This window comes from Rana temporaria, chromosome 2 (genome assembly GCF_905171775.1).
Source record: "Rana temporaria chromosome 2, aRanTem1.1, whole genome shotgun sequence".
NCBI lineage: Eukaryota > Metazoa > Chordata > Amphibia > Anura > Ranidae > Rana > Rana temporaria.
This window is the reverse complement of record NC_053490.1, coordinates 5,597,447-5,616,451: the sequence shown is the minus strand read 5'-3', so window position 1 is coordinate 5,616,451 and position 19,005 is coordinate 5,597,447.

Here is a 19,005-nt window from a genome sequence, read left to right as displayed (position 1 = left end):
GCTATTGATGTAAAAGGGGGACTCTAGTGAGATGAGGGGGGGGGGCTTCTGATGTGAAAGGGGGGTTCTCATGAGAGCTTGGGTTTCTGGGGGGGGGCTGTGATGAGATGGGGGTTGGGGTGCTTCTAATGTGAAATGGGGGACATTTGATTTGAAACGGGGAACTCTAATGTAATGAGAGGCTACTGATTTAAAGTGGGACTCTAATGAGATGGGGGAAGGTTCTGATGGAATGGGGGTTCTGATAAGATAGGGAGGCTTCTGATGTGAAAGGGGGGAGCTCTTATGTGATGGGGACTTTAGATGTAAAAGGGGCACTCTGTTGGAAGTCGGGGGGGGGGGTGTTTGATGAGATGTGGGCCTTCTGATGTGAAATAGGGAATTCTCACAAGATAGGGGGGCTTCTTATGTGAAAAGGGGGACTTTTGACGTAAAACGGGGGAGCTCCTATGCAATGGGGGGGCTTGTAATGTAAAAGGGGGATTCTGATAGAAGAGGGGGCTCTAACAAGATGAGGACCTCTGATGTGAAAAGGGGGGTTCTCATAAAATAGGGGCTTCTGATGTGAAAAGGGAGACTTTTGATGTGAAATGGGGGAGCTCCTATGCAATGGGGGGGGGGGGGGGGCTTGTAATGTAAAAGGGGGATTCTGATAGAAGACGGGGCTCTAACAAGATGGGGACTTCTGATGTTAAAAGGGGGTTCTCATAAAATAGGAGGCTTCTGATGTGAAAAGGGGGACTTTTGACGTGAAACGGGGGAGCTCCTATGCAATGGGGGGGACTTGTGATATAAAAGGGGGATTCTGATAGAAGACGGGGCTCTAACAAGATGGGGACTTCGCTCGGAGCAGTTACAATGTTTCAGTCTCGCCTTCCGATAAAGTGTACACAAGATGGGGTGACTGTGCTAGCACCCCCCACGCAGCTTCCCTCCGCCGCACCGGTCCTAGAACATTTCACGCAGTGCGCCCAGCGAGTGTCGTCCTTGGACGCGGCACGGCTGCGCTGGGATGAACGGAGCGATGACAACGCGGGGGTCACATAGAGACACAAAGTTAATTAGACAGAAAAAATGACTCATGTCCATTTCATTCGACGGTTCACAACTCCTGAAGTTTTAAGCATTTGTGGCCAATTTTTTTTGCACAGGGGACAAAAAAAACTGGCTGCCGAATTCCCCCCCCCCAATTTCCCTGATGGCATAGGCGTGGACACACTCACGCTCCTAATCACTCCTTGCAGTGCTGATTCCCCACAGACTAACATAAATAATGATAAAATAATAATAAATACTGTAATAAAAAAACTGCTGACACTGCTCAATGCCTTAGTAACACCAATCTCTGCCCAACTGACACCGTCCACTGCCCAACTGACACCGTCCACTGCTCTACTGACACCGTCCACTGCCCAACTGACACCGTCCACTGCCCAACTGACACCGTCCACTGCTCTACTGACACCGTCCACTGCCCTACTGACACCGTCCACTGCTCTACTGTCACCGTCCACTGCCCAACTGACACCGTCCACTGCCCTACTGACACCGTCCACTGCCCTACTGACACCGTCCACTGCTCTACTGTCACCGTCCACTGCCCAACTGACACCGTCCACTGCCCTACTGACACCGTCCACTGCTCTACTGTCACCGTCCACTGCCCTACTGACACCATCCTCTGCTCTATACTGACACTGTCCTCTGCCCTACTGACACCGTCCACTGCTCTACTGACACCGTCCACTGCCCTACTGACACCGTCCACTGCTCTACTGTCACCGTCCTCTGCTCTACTGACACTGTCCTCTGCTCTACTGACACTGTCCTCTGCTCTACTGACACCGTCCTCTGCTCTACTGACACCGTCCACTGCTCTACTGTCACCGTCCACTGCCCTACTGACACCATCCTCTGCTCTATACTGACACCGTCCTCTGCCCTACTGACACCATCCACTGCTCTACTGACACCGTCCACTGCTCTACTGTCACCGTCCTCTGCCCTACTGACACCGTCCTCTGCCCTACTGACACCATTCACTGCCCTAATGACACTGTCCTCTGCTCTACTGACACCGTCCACTGCCCTACTGACACCGTCCACTGCTCTACTGTCACCGTCCTCTGCTCTACTGACACTGTCCTCTGCTCTACTGACACCGTCCTCTGCTCTACTGACACCGTCCTCTGCCCTACTGGCACCGTCCTCTGCCCTACTGGCACCATCCACTGCTCTACTGACACTGTCCACTGCTCTACTGACACCGTCCTCTGCCCTACTGACACCATCCTCTGCCCTACTGACACCGTCCTCTGCCCTACTGACACCGTCCTCTGCCCTCTGCCCTACTGACACCGTCCTCTGCCCTACTGACATCGTCCTCTGCCCTACTGACACCGTCCTCTGCCCTACTGACACCTTAGTAACACCAATCTCTGCCTTACTGACACCGTCCTCTGCCCTACTGACATCGTCCTCTGCCCTACTGACACCGTCCTCTGCCCTACTGACACCGTCCTCTGCCCTCTGCCCTACTGACACCGTCCTCTGCCCTACTGACATCGTCCTCTGCCCTACTGACACCGTCCTCTGCCCTACTGACACCGTCCACTGCTCTACTGTCACCGTCCACTGCCCTACTGACACCATCCTCTGCTCTATACTGACACCGTCCTCTGCCCTACTGACACCATCCACTGCTCTACTGACACCGTCCACTGCTCTACTGTCACCGTCCACTGCCCTACTGACACCGTCCTCTGCCCTACTGACACCATTCACTGCCCTAATGACACTGTCCTCTGCCCTACTGACACCATCCACTGCTCTACTGACACCGTCCACTGCCCTACTGACACCGTCCACTGCTCTACTGTCACCGTCCTCTGCTCTACTGACACTGTCCTCTGCTCTACTGACACCGTCCTCTGCCCTACTGGCACCATCCACTGCTCTACTGACACCGTCCACTGCTCTACTGACACCGTCCTCTGCCCTACTGACACCATCCTCTGCCCTACTGACACCGTCCTCTGCCCTACTGGCAGCTTCCGGTGGCTTCTGTCTCCTCCCTCTACCTCGGCGGCCAATTAGAACGCTTCTTCTTTCGGCCAATCAGGGTTTGTATTTCCATTTATCCAGTCCTGAGAAATATACAGTTCTGTCACACAGTCTGCCAAGGCAGAAGACCTTATATTTCTAGTCTCTCCTCTAGCCTATGACCATACAGTCGAAGGAGAAACAGCAGGCGGATGAGCTCATCTCATCTGTCATTTGGCTCTCTCCTCCTATCGGCATGGTTTGTGTCAGCACATGAACTGAGTGTTTCCTTGTGCTGCTACTGCTCTACTGACACCTTCCACTGCTCTACTGACACCGTCCACTGCTCTACTGACACCGCCCACTGCTCTACTGACACCGTCCACTGCTCTACTGACACCGTCCACTGCTCTACTGACACCGTCCACTGCTCTACTGACACCGTCCACTGCTCTACTGACACCGTCCTCTGCTCTACTGACACCTTCCACTGCTCTACTGACACCTTCCTCTGCCCTACTGACACCGTCCTCTGCTCTACTGACACCGTCCTCTGCTCTACTGACACTGGGCCATATTCTCGAAAAATATCCGCGGGCTGCGCTTAGGGCACTTACACTCCGCTGTCCCAACTTACTGGAGCAGGTGTTTTATTCCCCAAACACTTGCTCCATAAGTTGGGACAGCGGAGTGTAAGTGTCCCGGCGTAGCCTGGCGGATCTCCAAGGGGGCGTCTTCTATTCAAATGAAGCGCGCCCCCGATGCGAAAGAACTGGGCATGCGCCGGGCTGCAAAAAGCCCAGTGCGCATGCTCCAGTTCTCGGCGGAAAACGTCAATGACGCCGACGTGTGCGTCATTGACGTAAAGTCGTATTCAAGAACGACTTACGTAAACGACGTACTCGACGAAAAAACACGACGGGGACCCGACGCCATCCGTAACATGGCCTACGCGAGACTTGCGGAAATTTAATCCTCCATATAGCAGGGGTAAGTTTCCGCTTACGCAAACGACGTTAGCGACGGTTACGCGACACGAACTCGTTCGGGAATCGGCGTAGAAGGATCATTTGCATATGCAAATGACTCCTTCATGTAAATGCCATCTAGCGGCGGCCGGCGTCATTGCATTTAAGATCCGCCAGTGTAAGTGACTTACAGATGGCGGATCTTAAGTGTATCTATGCGAAAATGATTCTGAGAATCAGGAGCATAGATACCCGGGCCAAAAAAGGGAGTTACGATGGAGTATCCTGAGATACTCCATCGTAACTTCACTGAGAATATGGCCCACTGTCCTCTGCTCTACTGACACTGTCCTCTGCCCTACTGACACCGTCCTCTGCCCTACTGACACCATCCACTGCCCTACTGACACCGCCCACTGCTCTACTGACACCGTCCTCTGCTCTACTGACACCGTCCTCTGCTCTACTGACACTGTCCTCTGCCCTACCGACACCATCCTCTGCCCTACTGACACCGTCCTCTGCTCTACTGACACTGTCCTCTGCACTACTGACACCGTCCTCTGCCCTACTGACACCGTCCACTGCTCTACTGACACCGTCCACTGCCCTACTGACACCGTCCTCTGCCCTACTGGCACCATCCACTGCTCTACTGACACCGTCCTCTGCCCTACTGACACCGTCCTCTGCTCTACTGACACCATCCTCTGTTCTACTGACACCGTCCACTGCTCTACTGACACCATCCACTGCTCTACTGACACTGTCCTCTGCCCTACTGACACCATCCACTGCTCTACTGACACCGCCCGCTGCCCTACTGACACCGTCCACTGCTCTACTGACACCATCCTCTGCTCTACTGACACCATCCTCTGCTCTACTGACACCGTCCTCTGCTCTACTGACACCGTCCTCTGCTCTACTGACACCGTCCTCTGCCCTACTGACACAGTCCTCTGCCCTACTGGCACCATCCACTGCTCTACTGACACCGTCCTCTGCCCTACTGACACCGTCCTCTGCTCTACTGACACCATCCTCTGCTCTACTGACACCGTCCACTGCTCTACTGACACCGTCCACTGCTCTACTGACACCGTCCTCTGCCCTACTGGGACCATCCTCTGCCCTACTGACACCATCCTCTGCCCTACTGGCAGCTTCCGGTGGCTTCTGTCTCCTCCCTCTACCTCGGCGGCCAATTAGAACGCTTCTTCTTTCGGCCAATCAGGGTTTGTATTTCCATTTATCCAGTCCTGAGAAATATACAGCTCTGTCACACAGTCTGCCAAGGCAGAAGACCTTATATTTCTAGTCTCTCCTCTAGCCTATGACCATACAGTCGAAGGAGAAACAGCAGGCGGATGAGCTCATCTCATCTGTCATTTGGCATGGTTCGTGTCAGCACATGAACTGAGTCTTTCCTTGTGCTGCTGCTTCTTCTCCCAGTCTGAGCTCTGCTGTACAGGGACTGCAAGAGGCTGATACTAAGGTCACATCTGCATCCATTGCATTATTTATTTATTACAGACATTTATAATACAGAGCTTCACATACTGGAGGATACAATCTAAGGGCCTCCTTATCTCACATGCATACATATACTAGGGCCAATGAAGACAGTTATTTACCAGTTGGGACTACATAGACGGGGTCCAATTAACCTAACATTATACTGTATACTCACGTTCACTGCAACCCCCCCCCCCCCCATCTGCATACAATAAATTAAAAGTTAGGTATGCATGAGTTGGGCCTATTATCCCTTGGGCCTATCACTCACTAGTTGGGTCTTTTACTTACGAGTTGGGTCTATTATCCATTGTGCATATTATCAACTGGGCCTATAAATTACCAGTTGGGCCTATTATCTATTGGGCATATTACTCAACAGTTGGGCCTATTATCCATTTGGGCCTATCATCTATCATTCACCAGTTGGGCTTATGATCCATTAAGCCTATTATTAATTGTGCTCATCATTCACCAGCTGAGCCTATTATCTATTGGACCTATGACTCACCAGTTGGGCCTAATATCCCTTGGGCCTATCACTCACCAGTTGGGCCTAATATCCCTTGAGCCTATCACTCACCAGTTGGGCCTAATATCCATTGGGCCTATCACTCACCAGTTGGGCCTAATATCCCTTGAGCCTATCACTTACCAGTTGGGCCTAATATCCCTTGGGCCTATTACTCACCAGTTGGGTCAATGTAGACAGGGTCCAATTAATCTACCAGCATGTCTTTGGAGTGTGGTAGAAAAGTCATACAAGCCCAGGAGAAGCAGCCAACTCCATGCAGATGGTCACCTGCTTTCATAGTTTTAATTAAATCTGCCACCCCCACGGAAGGATCTCTTTTCTACCGCGCTCTGTACAGACCGGACAATCTAGGGTTTGTGAGGCCTCGTACACACGACCGAGGAACCCGTCGTAAATGAAACAGCGTTTTCCTCGACGAGTTCCTTGTTAGGCTTGTCGAGAATCTTGACAAGCTTTCTTTGCGTACACACTGTCAAGACAAAATCTTGTCGTTCTCAAACGCGGTGACGTAAAACACGTAAGACGGCACTATAAAGGGGAAGTTTGTTTCCACTGGCGCCACCCTTCTGAGCATGTGCGGGTTTCTAAGCATACACACGAACGTGTTTCTCGTCGAAAACCAGCCTGACGAGGAAATTGAGACTCCCGATGAGGAAAAAGAGAACTTGTTCTCTTTATTTTTCGTCGAGTTCCTCGACAGTTTTGTCGATGAAAAACATACACACGACCGTTTTCCTCAGCAAAAAAGCTCTGCCACCAAGTTTCTTGATGGATTCTGTCGAGGAAAACAGTCGTGTGTACGAGGCCTCAGCGGATATCTAATTTTGTATGATGACCTTGATGTGCAGAATTGGGAATCTCTAAATTTGCCGGACTACCCTCCATATTCAATCATTACTCTTCTTCTTCTCACTCTCTCTCTCTATATACAGTATATCTAGAAATATGCAACTCAACTGCCAGAGCTGCTGTATAAGAAACACTCCCGGAGGGAGCACAGAGACTTCAAACCAATGTTTCTAAACTGACAAGTATTCTGCTGCCTGTTATACAGACCATGTCCTGAAATGTGCCTTCATTCGCAAAAGGAGAATTTGTTTTCAAACCAGAATCCACTCCATGGCATCTGAACCATGGCCTGCGGACCTAGAGGGACCAATAAGGGGGCTTTGGGATAAGCCATCACTATATAAGAGAGGCACAGAGCAAAATGTGACCACATTTCCAAACTGCCATTCAGGGACACCCCCCTCCTTCACAAAATTTGGCTTATATGCAAGTAATTGTCCATAATAAGGTAATGGGGGTCCGGGTACTGCCTTGGGGGACATGTATCAATGCAAAAAATGTTTTTAACATTTTTCAGGAGAAGCGATTCTAATTACTCTTAGCCCGCATTCACACCTAGGCGTTTTTACGCCTGTAGCGCTACGCCGCTGCCGCCAGAGGGCTGAAAACAGATGTCCCTCTATGGAGATGGTTCACATCTCCACGCCGAACGCCGGACGCCTGTCGCCTGCCGCGTGAAAAAAGGTCCCGGACCTTTTTTTCAGGCGTCTTCGAGCGTTCGGCTAGGAGATGGGAATCATCTCCATAGAGGGGGTCATCTTGGGGCACATCTAGGCGGACAATACCGGCGTTTTGTCGCCGCAAATCGCAGTACAAAACGCCGCTATTTTTACCGCGATTTGCGGCGACAAAACGCCGCGATTTCGTCCGCCTGCATGTGAATGCAGCCTTAAAGTGCAACAATAAAAATGAACAATTCCTCTAAATATAGTGCCTGGGGGGTCCCCTTAGTCTGCCTGTAAAGTGGTGCATGTGTACCATGTATGGAACCTGCTGCAGCAAAAATTACATTTCTAAATCACATTTAAATTGACTCACGGTTAAAATTGCATGCATCCGGCTACTGAAAAAAAAGCACAAAAAACATAGTGCCCCCTCCCCCTAGTCCATACCAGACCCCTCAGGCTCTGCCCCCCCCCCCACCCCAAAGCACCTTGTGCCCATCTTACCCTGGCTGGTGGTTGTGGTGGTATGCAGGCAGGGGGATTATCAGAATCTGGAATCCCCCAAAGGGTCTGGAATGGACAAGGGGAGGGGGACCCCACGCCGTTTTTTTTTATTCAGCTGTCAGCGGGGAAGCCCATTGACAGCTCCCAGCCCCGCTCCTTAACAACCAGCTTTTACTGCGCCCTAGTTGGGCGCAGTGCATTGCAGGGCATTTGGCGGGGCGAAACACCCTGGGCTGGCAAACAGACAGTTCTCATCGGGTCTAGAAAGGGGGGCGAGGGGGAATTCCCTTTCCCCCTCGCCCCCCTTTCTAGCCAATTCCCTTTCCCCCTCGCCACCCTTTCTAGCCAATTCCCTTTCCCCCTTGCCCCCCTTTCTAGCCAATTCCCTTTCCCCCTCGCCCCCCTTCTAGTTACGACTATTTGGTTACAGCAACAGTACCCAACAGGGCATATGATCCATTATAGGTTTTTGACATCAATCACCTATACACTAGTGGCTATCTTGCGCATTCCTCCCCCCCATGTTCCCCCATATTTGAGTTCTCATCGGGTGGCTGTGTCAGTTTCATTCCAGGACACTGTATTGAAGGTGCCCGGGACCCAGGACAAAACTGCAAAATTGGGGGTTTTATTTTATTTTATTTATTTTTATGTTGGCCTTTTTTTAATCAAAGTGCAGTGTTCACTCGTTACTGTCCATCTGTTCTTGGATCTGCCTTTTGTTCACAGCACCACACTGTATCATTTGAAACATTATACTATGTATCAGTACTTGTACTCGGTCCTAAAAAAGTGGTATCGGGACAACCCTACTATATACTTACACTCACTGCACCCCCATATCCACAGATAAAATAAAAGTTAGCTATACGCCAGTTGGGCCTATTATCTGTTGGGTGTATTAGTCATATTCACTGCACCCCTTGGGCCAGATTCACATAGGTTAGCGAATCTTTAGATCCGCGTAACCTATGTGATTTAAGATCCGCCACCGCAAGTTTTTGAGGCAAGTGGTTAATTCACAAAGCACTTACCTCAAAACTTGCGGCGGCGTATCGTAAATCCCCCAGCGGAATTCAAATTTCGCGGCTAGGGGGAGTGTAGTATTTAAATCAGGGGCGTCCCCGCGCCGATTTAACTGCGCATGCGTCGTCCGCGAATTTTCCCGGCGTGCATTGCTCCCAATGACGTCGCTAGGACGTCAGTGGTTTCGGCGTGAGCGTAACTTGCGTCCAGCACTTTTGTGAATCGACTTACGCAAACAACGTAAAATTTCAAGATTCAATGCGGGAACGACGGCCATACTTAACATTGGCTGCGCCTCATAGACCCAGGGGTAACTATACACCGGAAAAAGCTTAACGCAAACGACGTAAAAAAAAGCGCCAGGCAGTCGTTCATTTCGGAATCGGCGTAACTGCTCATTTGCATAATCGTCACGTAAAGGATAGGGAAGCGCCACCTAGCGGCCGGCCTGGAATTGCAGCCTAAGATCCGACGGTGTAACACAGTTACACCTGTCGGATCTTAGGCATATCTATGCGTAACTGATTCTATGAATCAGTCGCATAGATACGACCGACGAAACTCAGAGATACGACGGTGTATCAGGAGATAAACCGTTGTATCTCTATGTGAATCTGGCCCCTTGTCTCCATAGATAAAATAAAAGTTAGGTATACACGAGTTGGGCTTATTATCCATTGAACTTATTACTCACCGGTTGAAGTGGAGGTTCACCCAAAAACTCAATTTTTAACATTAGATTGAGGCCCATTTTGGGAAGCAGAATCAAGTGTTTTTTTTAAAAATCGAAGCAGTACTTACCGTTTTAGAGAGAGATCTTCTTCGCCGCTTCCGGGTATGGTCTTCGGGACTGGGCATTCCTATTTGATTGACAGGCTTCCGACAGGCTTCCGACGGTCGCATACAGCGCGTCACGATTTTCCGAAAGTAGCCGAACGTCAGTGCGCAGGTGCCGTATAGAGCCGCACCGGCGTTCGGCTTCTTTTGGCTACTCGTGACGCGATGTATGCGACCGCCGGAAGCCTGTCGGAAGCCTGTCAATCAAATAGGAATGCCCAGTCCCGAAGACCATACCCGGAAGCGGCGGAGAAGATCTCTCTCTAAAACGGTAAGTACTGCTTCGATTTTTATAGGAACTCCCGCTTTGAGCCTGATACTGACATTCACTGCACCCCCATATCCACAGATAAAATAAAAGTTAGCTATACACCAGTTGGGCCTATTATCTGTTGGGCCTATTACTCATCAGTTGGGTGTATTAGTCATATTCACTGCACCCCCTGTCACCATAGATTAACCACTTCCATACCGCGCCTATTCCGGCACTTCTCTCCTTCATGTAAAAATCATAATTTTTTTTTGCTAGAAAATTACTCAGAGCCCCCAAACATTATATATATGTTTTTTTTAGCAGACACCCTAGGGAATAAAGTGGCGGTCATTGCGACTTTTTATCTCGCACTCATTTTTGCAACGGCATTTTTTGGGGAAAAAAAGGTTTCGTGAAATAAAAAAATAACAAAACAGAAAAGTTAGCCCTATTTTTCTTGTATAATGTGAAAGATGAAGTTACGCCGAGTAAATAGATACCAAACATGTTACGCTTTAAAATTGCGCACACTCATGGAACGGTGCCAAACTTCGGTACTTAAAAATCTCCATAGGCGAAGCTTTAAATTTGTTTTTGTTTGTTTTTTTACGGGTTACCAGTTTAGAGTTACAGAGGAGGTCTAGTGCTAGAACTATTGCTCTCAGGCATGCGGCGATACCTCACATGTGTGGTTTGAACGGCGTTTACATATGTGGGGGCGGGACTTACGTGTGTGTTCGCTTCTGGGCGTGAGCTACTGGGGACATGGGCGTTTCAATTTTTTTTTACAACTTTTTTGATCACTTTTATTCCTATTACAAGGAATGTAAACATCCCTTGTAATAGGAATGGTGTGTGACAGGTCCTCTTTATGGAGAGATGCGGGGTGGTCAATAAGACCTCACATCTCTCCTCCAGGCTGGAAAGCATGAGATCGGGAAAAAGAATTCACTGATCTCATGCTTTCAGTCGCGATTGCCGCTTTGTGTACTCCTGGGTACCCGGGCGTGACGTCGCGCCCAGGCCCCTCCGACGGTCATAGGGAAATCTCTATCCTCCTCATCTGGCGCAGGCCGATTCTAACTCCGGGCCTCCGATGGCGCGGGAGAGCTTGGAGAAGCACTGCATGGCAGCGGGAGGGGGGGGGGCATCCCCTCACGCCGCCTATAAGAACGATCAAGAGGCGGAACCCTGCCTAAACATCAGTTTCTGACATGTTGGTGTTATATCTTCCATCTGAATGTTACAAAGTTGCACTGACTAAATACAGCCGGATAAAACAAACACCGTGTCTGTTTTCATTTCTGGCTGCCAAGCAACAAAATGTGATTATTGTGAAGGGGAGTGATTCCTTTCTATACCCGCTGTATGTACTGTAATGCTGTTTGGTGGCCGGATCATTTGTTCTAGAATTATTGCAGAATAGGCACATGTGACAAACCTGCAGCTCATTACCTCCCGTCTTCTGTGTCACCGAACCTCCGCACAGTAACCAGATCCGGCCACCGCGTCAAAACCTTCTTAACCTCTTAACCACTTAAGCCCCAGACCATATTGTTGGTCAAAGACCAGAGCACTTTTTGCGATTCGGCACTGCGTCGCTTTAACTGACAATTGCGCGGTCCTGCGACGTGGCTCCCAAACATAATTGGCGTCCTTTTTTTCCCACAAATAGAGCTTTCTTTTGGTGGTATTTGATCACCACTGCGGTTTTTATTTTTTGCGCTATAAACAAAAATAGAGCGACAATTTGGAAAAAAATGCAATATTTTTTACTTCTTGCTATAATAAATATCCCCCAAAAATATATAAAAAACGTTTGTTTTCCTCAGTTTAGGCCGATACGTATTCTTTTACCTATTTTTGGTAAAAAAAAACCTCAATAAGCGTTTATCGGTTGGTTTGCGCAAAATTGATAGCGTTTACAAAATAGGGGATAGTCTTATTGCATTTTTATTAATATTTTTTTTTTACTACTAATGGCGGCGATCAGCGATTTTTTTAGTGACTGCGACATTATGGCGGACACATCGGACACTTTTGACACATTTTTGGGACCATTGTCATTTTCACAGCAAAAAATGCATTAAAAATGCATTGTTTACTGTGAAAATGACAATTGCAGTTTGGGAGTTAACCACTAGGGGGTGCTGAAGGGGTTAAGTGTGACCTCATCTGTGTTTCTAACTGTAGGGGGGCATGGCTCCATGGGGCTCAGAGTGGCACGACCAGCAAGGTCCGGAAGGAGGAGATCCTGCAGGAGATAACCATGCAGGTCAATGCCCTTGGCCAGGAGGTTAGGACCTCAAGGGACATATCCAAAAAGATTAATGACCTGCGTCGTCTGGTCCGAGACAAGCTGGCCAGGATGAGGAGGCACGCTAGGGGCACGGGAGGCGGACCAGCCAGTAAGATCAGCCTCACTCCTGATGAGGAGGTCATTGCCAGGTCCCTGGAGAGGGAGCAGGTAGAGGGCCTGGAGGGCTATGACTCCATTGATCAGCCCTTGAGGACAGGTAAGTGTGTTTTATCCCCTATCCGGTGTGTAGCATGTCAGGGGGTGGAAGGGAACATGTGACAAGTGTGTGGGTCCACCAACATGTGAATGCTTTGTGTCATCCACAGATGTGCTGGAGGGAGCTGGGCCGTCGTCGGCTGATGGGCGACCCATGCCATCCCAGGAGGAGTGTGCCCACACCTCTCCTCTAGAGGAAGTTGAGGAGGAGCACAGTGCTCTAGAGGAAGGTGTATACCTTGTGGAGGAGATCCCCATTCCTGGACCCTCCCAAACCTCCTCCCCCATCAGGGATAGCCCCTCAAGGGCCTCCTCCATAAGGGAAAGCCCCTCAAGGGCCTCCTCCATAAGGGAAAGCCCCTCCAGGGCCTCCTCCATAAGGGAAAGCCCCTCAAGGGCCTCCTCCATAAGGGAAAGCCCCTCAAGGGCCTCCTCCATAAGGGAAAGCCCCTCAAGGGCCTCCTTCATAAGGGAAAGCCCCTCAAGGGCCTCCTCCATAAGGGAAAGCCCTTCAAGGGCCTCCTCCATCAGGAGAAGCCCCTCAAGGGCCTCCTCCATCAGGGGAAGCCCCTCAAGGGCCTCCTCCATCAGGCGAAGCCCCTCAAGGGCCTCCTCCATCAGGCGAAGCCCCTCAAGGGCCTCCTCCATCAGGGAAAGAACCTCAAGGGCCTCCCCGTACAGACGACCCCAAGCGTCTCTTGCCCCCAGGAAGGCTACGAGGAAGACCAGGGGTGATCCTGATGCCTTTGAGGAAAATCTGGTGAGGGATCAGGCCCGGCAGACCCGCCATATGGCTGCTGAAGCTGTTTTCCAGCTGACCTGTGCACGTCTGTTGCTGAGTTACACCTCCTTTATGAGGGGTAACTTTAGGCCGGACGTACAACTGACGCGTAGCCTGCGCCGGGCGCACGTACGTTCGTGAATCGGCGTATCTCCCTCATTTCCATATTTGAATAGGAAATCAATGGGAGCGCCAGATGCGGTTGGAGGCACGGAGTACTCTGAGGGCTGGAGGCACGGAGTACACTGAGGGCTGGAGGCACGGAGTACACTGAGGGTTGGAGTCTCGGAGTACTCTGAGGGCTGGAGGCACGGAGTACACTAAGGGTTGGAGGCACGGAGTACACTGAGGGTTGGAGGCACAGAGTACTCTGAGGGTTGGAGGCACGGAGTACTCTGAGGGTCGGAGGCACGGAGTACTCTGAGGGTCGGAGGCACGGAGTACTCTGAGGGCTGGAGGCACGGAGTACTCTGAGGGTTGGAGGCACGGAGTACTCTGAGGGCTGGAGACATGGAGTACTCTGAGGGCTGGAGGCACGGAGTACTCTGAGGTCTGGAGGCACGGAGTACTCTGAGGGTTGGAGGCACGGAGTACTCTGAGGGTTGGAGGCACGGAGTACTCTGAGGGTTGGAGGCACGGAGTACTCTGAGAGTTGGAGGCACGGAGTACTCTGAGGGCTGGAGGCACGGAGTACTCTGAGGGTTGGAGGCACGGAGTACTCTGAGGGCTGGAGGCACTGAAGGTTAATTTAAAGTTGAAACGCGTTGGCACCCACATGTTAAGTGTGAACACAATGTATCACACGTGGTGTTAGGTGGTGTTGGCAGGTCTAGCTGGCTTATCTTTCCTTGTCTTTACATAGACACGGCGAGCCCGGCGTTCTCCTCCTCCCTCCCCCCTCTCTCCCCGGCTCACACACTTTCACAAAGAATGAAATCCAATAAATCACGTCTCTTAATCCCCGATTGAGCCGCCGCCGTGCTCAGAATACCGGCCATTGTTCTCCGGCGCTGTCTCTTCCCCGGGAACGGCAGAGCGCGGAGCTCCCAAAATACAAAAACCTTTGTTTATATTCAATCAGAGGGATCGATGGCGGCGCATTGGCGGTTACCGACCTCGCCGAAAAGGTTTACTCATCTTTGTGTGTCTGCCGCTGTCCAATCCTCCCGCCCCACTGGGAAGGAGGCACGAGGCATGATGGGTAAAACTCAATGCATGTCACTTCTCTGAAGCTCACATGGTGGCGGGAAGGAACCTCTTCATCTTAAAGAGGACCTGTCATAACTTTACAAATCTCCATGAATGAATCCCCGACGGGTCACACTATACAGCAACAGGGGGAACCCCCCGCTGACAGCTGACGACTCATTGGTTTGTCAAGGACGCGGCGGCTGCCTGCTCCTTAACAACCAGGTTGTTTACTGGTTGTTATGGATGCCAGCGGCTGCCGGTTCCTTAAATATTGCATGCCGGTGACTTGTCGTTAAGGATCCCCTATCCAGATGGTTCCTGTAAGGACTGCGCAGGCGCAATCCTTGCCGACGGAAATTTCCGAACCTCGGCTGGCATCCAGGCTCATTCCTTAACATCCCCGTGGATTGGAGGATGTTAAAAAAAGAGCCAGGAGGCCGAGCGAGCGGAGCGAGGACGTGAGGCCGACTGGCCACTTTCCACAAATTCCACGTCGCCGAGGTTCGGAGATTTCCGTCGGCAAGGATTGCGCCTGCGCAGTCCTTACAGGACCATCTCGATAGCCGGAACCATATCGTTAGATCACCAGGACCACAACTTATTTACCTTTCATGAATAAAATGTTACTTTGTATCTCTCTATCTCCTGCCTGATCAATGTTTATAAACAATATTACTTTGTATCTCTCTATCTCCCGTCTGATCAATGTTTATAAACAATGTTACTTTGTATCTCCTGTCTGATCAATGTTTATAAACAATGTTACTTTGTATCTCCTGTCTGATCAATGTTTATAAACAATGTTACTTTGTATCTCTCTATCTCCCGTCTGATCAATGTTTATAAACAATGTTACTTTGTATCTCCTGTCTGATCAATGTTTATAAACAATGTTACTTTGTATCTCCTGTCTGATCAATGTTTATAAACAATGTTACTTTGTATCTCCCGTCTGATCAATGTTTATAAACAATGTTACTTTGTATCTCCTGTCTGATCAATGTTTATAAACAATGTTACTTTGTATCTCCTGTCTGATCAATGTTTATAAACAATGTTACTTTGTATCTCCTGTCTGATCAATGTTTATAAACAATGTTACTTTATATCTCTCTATCTCCCGTCTAATCAATGTTTATAAACAATGTTACTTTGTATCTCTCTATCTCCTGCCTGATCAATGTTTATAAACAATGATACTTTGTATCTCCTGTCTGATCAATGTTTATAAACAATGTTACTTTGTATCTCTCTATCTCCTGCATGATCAATGTTTATAAACAATGTTACTTTGTATCTCTCTATCTCCTGCCTGATCAATGTTTATAAACAATGTTACTTTGTATCTCCTGTCTGATCAATGTTTATAAACAATGTTACTTTGTATCTCCTGTCTGATCAATGTTTATAAACAATGTTACTTTGTATCTCTCTATCTCCCATCTGATCAATGTTTATAAACAATGTTACTTTATATCTCTCTATCTCTCCCGTCTGATCAATGTTTATAAACAATGTTACTGTGTATCTCTCTATCTCCCGTCTGATCAATGTTTATAAACAATGGCCCAGATTCACGTAGAACCGGGCAAATCTGCGGCGGCGTAACGTATGACATTTACGTTACGCCGCCGCAAGTTTTACGGGCAAGTGCTTGATTCACAAAGCACTTGCCTGTAAAGTTGCGGCGGCATTGCGTAAATCCCCCGGCGCAAGCCCGCCTAATTCAAATGATCCGGGTAGGGGGCGTTCCCGCGCCGAACGTACTGCGCATGCGCCGTCCCTAAAATTTCCCGACGTGCATTGCGGTAAATGACGTCGCAAGGACGTCATTGGTTTCGACGTGAACGTAAATGGCGTCCGTAAAATTTTCAAATCGCGACGCGGGAACAACGTCCATACTTAACATTGGCTGCGCCTCCTAATAGCAGGAGCAGCCTTACGCCGAAGAAGCCTTAACGCAAACGACGTAAACACGTACGTTTGTGAATCGGCGTATCTATGGGGGTCCCCATTGAAAACATTCCCTTCTATTAATGTTCTAAAGTGTCCCCCTATTACTTTGACTGTTGATGATAAAGGTAAACCGGATAAACAGAGAGGGCTGATCCCCCTTAACGAGAGGGGGGGGGCACAAACAGCAATAAAAACCTGACAGGGGTTCTAACCCCTCTGCGCTCTATCCAAAAACTAAAAAAAAAAAAAAGTTTTGCCTTTAGTTATACTTTAACCCCCTAGCTTACCCCAATCTGCCCCGATTAACTCCTTCTTCCCCTTCTCTTCTTAGCTGTTCTTTTTCCTTTTTTTTTTATATTTCTATTTTTCTAACCGATAATTTATTAACATTCTTTCATTTTTATTCATCATATTCTTTTATATATTTTATTTTTTATATTTCTATTTTTCGAACCGATAATTTAACATTCTTTCATTTTTATTCATCGCATTCTTTTATATATTTTTTCACCATAAAAACCGCGCAAACCTTGAACATTTATTTTTTATTTGCAAAAGCTTTTGCAATGTTTTGAAGTGGAATGGTCACAAAGGATGGTAAAAAGTACAAAGTGTTCGCCTTTTATCTACAATAACAAAGACTCTGATTTTTATTTATTTTTTATTGTTTTTAGCCTTGTTACATCTTTTTCTTTGGATTTTATAAAAAAAAAAAAAACTGCTACCTACTCAGTTCTGTATGTAAGGGAGGGCAGAGAACACTACGGGGGGGGGGGGGCAGACAACACTGTTTTGGGGGGTACAGGACACTACTGGGGGAGGAAGGGGGACAGAGGACACTACGGTGGGGGGTACAGGACACTACAGTGAGGGGGAGGGGTTATGTGAAGGGGCAGAGGACACGGCATTGGGTGGTACAGGACACTACCGTAGGGGGCAGAGGACACCACATGGGGGGGTTAATGTGAAGGGGGCAAAGGGCACTGCATTGGGGGGTTACAGAATGCTACTGTGGGGGGCAGAGGACACTACAATGGGAGAGTGATGTGAAGGGGTCAGAGGACACGGCATTGGGGGGTACAGGACACTGCTGTGGGGAGCAGAGGACACTACAATGGGAGAGTGATGTGAAGGGGTCAGAGGACACGGCATTGGGGGGTACAGGACACTGCTGTGGGGAGCAGAGGACACTACAATGGGAGAGTGATGTGAAGGGGTCAGAGGACACAGGGATGGGGGGGTATGGAATATTACTGTGGGGGAGGGGGGCAGAAGACACAACAATGGGGGGGGTGATGTAAAGGGGGCAGTGGACACTGTTGGGGGGATACAGAAAATTACTGTGGGGGGAGGGGGCAGAAGACACTACAATGGGGGGTTATGTGAAGGGGCAGAGGACACTGCGGTGGGAGGTTACAGAACACTACTGTGGGAGGCAGAGGACACTACAATGGGGGGGGGGGGGTGATGTGAAGGGGCAGAGGACACCGTGATGGGGGGTACAGAACACTACTGTGGGGGGAGGGGGCAGAGGACACTACATTGGGGGGGTGATGTGAAAGGGGCAGAGGACACTACATTGGGGTTGTACAGATCACTACAGTGGGGGGGGGGGCAGAGGACACTACAATGGGGGGAGGGGGTGGTGTGAAGGGGCAGAGGACACTGCTTTGGGGGTTACAGGACACTACTGTGGGGGGGATAGAGAACACTACAATGGAGGGAGGGGCTGATGTGAAGGGGCAGAGGACACTGCTTTGGGGGTTACAGGACACTACTGTGGGGGGATAGAGAACACTACAATGGAGGGAGGGGCTGATGTGAAGGGGCAGAGGACACTGTGTTGGGGGGTTACAGGACACTACTGTGGGGGGATAGAGAACACTACAATGGGGGGAGGGGGTGGTGTGAAGGGGCAGAGGACACTGCTTTGGGGGTTACAGGACACTACTGTGGGGGGATAGAGAACACTACAATGGAGGGAGGGGCTGATGTGAAGGGGCAGAGGACACTGCTTTGGGGGTTACAGGACACTACTGTGGGGGGATAGAGAACACTACAATGGAGGGAGGGGCTGATGTGAAGGGGCAGAGGACACTGTGTTGGGGGGTTACAGGACACTACTGTGGGGGGGATAGAGAACACTACAATGGAGGGAGGGGCTGATGTGAAGGGGCAGAGGACACTGTGTTGGGGGGTTACAGGACACTACTGTGGGGGGATAGAGAACACTACAATGGAGGGAGGGGCTGATGTGAAGGGGCAGAGGACACTGTGTTGAGGGGTTACAGGACACTGCTGTGGGGGGGGGGGGGCAGAGGACACTACAATGGAGGGAGGGGGTGATGTGAAGGGAGCAGAGGAC